Below are 5,021 nucleotides of genomic sequence, written 5' to 3' on the forward strand. Positions count from 1 at the left end.
TTCTAGCGATTGCCCAAAGGTAGATCAGACATGTGATTAATGACAATTTAGGAGATTATGATTCTTGTTTTGTTAATATGTAGTGCATGTCCAAAGATGGCCTATATATTAAATTGAAACCTGATGAATAGTCTCATTCAAGTATGTGGGAATGATGCATGTCGGTAAATTGACATTGTATTTAAATTTGACCCAAAGGCGGATTTAAATGCAAACTTAAGGTCTATAAATTATAGTCTGAATAAAGGTTTGTTACTCAAAGCAATTGATATGTGAGATAAATGTTCGCAGTGAACACTATAATATCACGCTATAATGGTGACAATTTTAATGTCAGTGGTAATAGGAGCAAGTTTAAAAAAGAAGGTCAAGCATCCTATGAAGGTGCAAGGTAATGTTCAGAAAGTGCAGAAATGCTATTCCGTAACAAACCTGGGCACAAGAAGGCTGAATGCCTGAAGAGGAAAGCTTGGATGGAAATAAAAGTATACATTCAGTTTCAGTATGCTTTGAATCCAATCTTGTTAAGGTTCCTTCTAATACTTGGTGGTTAGGCACTGGTGCTACAACACATGTTTATAACATTAAGCAAGATTTTTTGATGTTTTAACCTCACATGGAAAATGAAAAGTGTTTTTTTTTTCATGGGAAACATGATGAAAGCTAGAATTGAAGGTATTGGAACTTACAGAATTAAGCTGGATACAGGTTTTTGCCTTGATCTTGAGAATTGTCTGTATGTTCCAAATTGTTCTAGAAATCTTGTTTCAACAGCTAGGTTGGAAACATTGAGTTTTTACTTTAAGATTGGAAACAAATGTTTGTATCAACAAAAACCTTTATGGTTCTGGTGTTTTGTTGGATACACTATACTGTTTCAATCTTAATGATGACTTTGTTAATTCCTTGTTTAATGTGATGTTTGTGTTAAAAGGAGTGCGCCAAAAGAATCTTCAGCTGACTTGTGGCATAAAAGGCTTTGTCATATATCCAAATAAAGGATATTGAGACTTATTAAAGTTGGAATTTTGTCTCAATTGGATTTTAATGACTGGAATGATGCATGTGTCGATTGCATAAAGGTAAAGCAAGTCAGACATGTATCAGTACACTCAGCCACAAGAAGCTCATGATTACTTGATTTAATACATACAGATATCTTTGGTCTCTTTTGATGATCCGTCTTGGAGCGGTGATAAATAATTTATTACCTTTATTGATGATCATTCTGGGTACTGTTACATCTATTTACTGCGTGAAAGATCTCAGTCTGTGAATGTCCCAGAGACATTCATATCTGAAGTTGAGAGTCAGTTAAATAGAAAGGTAAAGACAACTAGATCATATAAAGGTGATGAGTATTATGGGAAAACATCAAAAGTTCGGCAAATTCCTGACCCATTTAAAGAAATTCCTCGAATCTAAGGGCATTTGTGCATTATACACAATGCTAGGCACACCACATCAAAATGGTGTGGAAGAAAGGTGAAATCATACTCTAAGGAAAATGGTTAGGAGTAAGGTAAATAACTGTACATTGCTTGTTTCATTGTGGATATATGCATTAAAGACAATAGCATACTTACTCAATAGGGTTCCTAGTAAAGTTGTTTTTTTTTTAAAACACCTTATGAACTGTGGACAAGAAGGAAACCTAGTTTGAGGCATCTTCACATTTAGGGCTGTCAAGCTGGAGTGATGATATATAATCCACATGAAAATAAATTGAAATCCAGAACCATTAATGGTTATTTCATTGGATATCTAGAAAGGTCTAAAGGGTACATGTTTATTGTCCTAATCATAAGTACGAGGATTGTTGAGTCCGGTGATGCTCGCTTCATTTAAAATGGCGAAGTCAGTGGGAGTGTGGGAGCTCGTAATGTTGAAATTAAGGAGTCATTGATGGTTCCAGATTCATCAAGTGATCCTTTTTTCCTGTTGTTGTTCCTATTGCTACAGTGCAGTGTAGCCTTATGGAAATACTTTGGAACAACAGCAACTAGATGCTCAAATTCCACATGAGGAAGCTATTATAAATGAAGATGAGGTTGAAACTCAAGATGATGATCAAGTGAAATCTCAGTAGGAAGTGGCATTAAGGAGATCTACTAGATAGAAAAGATCAGCCATTCCTGATGACTATATTGTTTATGCACTTGAGCATAAAAGTGACTTGAGCATTTATAATTATCCAGTCTCATTTAACCAAGCCATGCAGGATATTAATTCTCCTTGAGAATTATTTTGGTTTTGGTGGCTCATTCGGTTCTTGAGCTCCACCAAATGGTTGTTAAAATTGCCTTTCTGAATGGTAAATTAAAAGAAGAAGTATACATGGATTAGCCGCAAGGCTTCATGGCCACAGGAAAGGAAAATCTGGTATGTAGATTGAAGATGTCGATCTATGGATTAAAACATGCTTCTAGACAATGATACTTGAAATTGTCATTTGGTTTTGATCACTGTTGATCAGTGTATCTACATAAAGGTTTAATGGAAGCAAGTTTGTAATCCTAGTATTACATGTTGACGACATTCTTCTTGCTGCTAATAATAAAGGGATGTTGCGTAATGTTAAGGAATATCTTTCTAAGAACGTTGAAATGAAGGATATGGGTGAGACTTCATATGTGATTGGAATAAGAAATATTATGTGATAGATCACATGGGATTTTAGGTTTATCCTAGAAGACTCACATTAACAAAGTTTTAGAAAGATATAAACTGGAAAACTGCAAAAGAGGGTCCTGTGATACTTACAAGGCACTAAGGACCACATGCTCACCTATAAAAGGAACGAATAACCTGGAGGTTATAAGTTATTCGGATTCAGACTATGTCAGATGTTTGGATACCCGAAAATCCACATTCGAATATATTTTTCCACTTGCTCATGGAGCAATATCTTGGATGAGTGTGAAGGAGCCTGTCATTGCTACTTCCACTATAAAGGCAGAATTTGTAGCATGCTTTGAGGCTACAATTCAATCATCATGGCTGCGTAATTCCATTTATGGTTTGGGCATTGTCGACACTATAGCCAAACCATTGAGGATTCATTGTGATAATACGGCAGCTATGTTCTTCTCAAAGAACGACAGATATACTAGTGGTGCCAAGCACATGGGTTTGAAATTTCTATCTGTTAAGGAGAAGGTACAAAATCAAGAGAGTATCAATAGTGCACATTGGCACCGATCTTATGATCACGGATCCATTGACTAAAGGATTGGCGCCCATGACCTTCATTGGCCATGTTGGGAGGATGGGCATACTGGTAATGTCCTTGTATAACGGTTAACACTGCCATACATGTATGGATTTATGTTTGATAGCACATCAGGTTGATGATACTCTTAGATATCTATTCAGGTTTTGATTTTGTTATAGTAGATGTTGATCACTTATTTATGCATAATTCAGAAGTGATAACAATGGTCTTGTTTAAGACATAAGGAATAAGGTACTTTCGGATTTTACCTTATTATTATGGTTCGAATTCTTATTAACTGTGATACATGGAAGGGAGCGGGACGCTATGTCAGGCCTGTAACCGCCATGATTCGGTAAATAAAGTTCGATAAGGTGGTGACTTTTACATTTTCATATTAAGTGAGCTCAAATTAAGGATTGAAAATTGTAAAGTCACGCATATATGAATCAAGTGGGAGATTGTTAGAAATAATTTATTCCTAACGTTGATTCATATAATTAAGGTGTCATGCTCATATGAATCAGTGGGAGACTGTTAGAAATAATTATTTCCTAACAATGATTTATATAATAAAGGTTGTAATTCCATAAGGTACTCACGTTGATGATTAGTGATGTGTAAATGCGGAATTACTGGGTGAAATTCCATCCCTCTCATTCTGTTAAAATTTAAGTTTATAAGGGTTAAAAGATGTATAATGGATAAGGTTATGGGTTTCACAATCCTAAAGGGATTTCTATTCCTAAAGGAGGTCACATTCCTAAAGGGATTTCTATTCCTAAAGGAGGTTCCCCATTCCTCTTGAAAGAGGGTTTCTCATCACATCTATAAATACCCAGGAAAACTCTAGGGATCTAAACGGTTTCAAATCTCTAAGTTTTCTAGTCTCCCTATCATCAGGAGGTGAATAAGGTATACAGATCAGAGAGGTGAAGCATTATATTCTTGATTCATTCAATTTAGAGATTACATCTTCAATGGAACCAAGTAAGTCATATCTTTCTTATTTAATTAAAAGTCCATGATCATGAACATTGTTTAGTTGATTGATTTGATTTACATGCGATCATTGTTAATTGTGCTTCCGCATTTAAGTTATAGCGCATAAAGGATCATTTAACAGGCCTCACGTCCATGTCCGCTTCTCTCACCGCAGAGCTGACGCCTTTGACGATACTGTTAGATACGGGGAAGAATCACGAACCATATGCCTGAGCGACGACTTGCTGGCGGAGGGGTCGAACCGGTTGCAGGGCGACTGCCAGGATTTCATCTTCTGCGAAGGGTTGTGTGACTGGCCTATTAACGCCGGCATCGTCCTTGAAATCATCGACGAAGTGATCGATAAAGCAAGGGAGTATAAGTGTACTATTCGGGTTGACATACGGACGGTTCATATGCCAGGTTTCGACGATCAAGAAACGTACGAGGATGATCGAGATTTGGGAGAGGCAGTGGAGGGAGTAAATGGCGGCGCCGCCGCCTCCGATGGCGGTTTCCAAGTGAAGTCGTTAAAGAGGAAGAGAATAGATCAAGAGTATGGCGGTAGTTGTTGCGTTATTTGCTTGGAGGAGTTAAAGGCGGGGACAGATGTGGCTGTGATGCCGTGCAGCCATCACTCCTTTCACGACGACTGCCTCTCATCTTGGCTGGAGAGAAGCCCTTCCTGCCCTCTCTGTCGTCGCAAGATCTCTCCTGCCGCCGCCGCCTCTGCGACGGATTCTCGTTCTTAATCTTTTACAGAAGATTTTGCGTAAAAAATAGAATAGAATTGGTTATTAATAATTTAGCCTTATTTTACTAT

The sequence above is a fragment of the Ipomoea nil genome, unplaced genomic scaffold (assembly GCF_001879475.1).
Source record: "Ipomoea nil cultivar Tokyo-kokei standard unplaced genomic scaffold, Asagao_1.1 scaffold3314, whole genome shotgun sequence".
NCBI classification, from domain to species: domain Eukaryota; kingdom Viridiplantae; phylum Streptophyta; class Magnoliopsida; order Solanales; family Convolvulaceae; genus Ipomoea; species Ipomoea nil.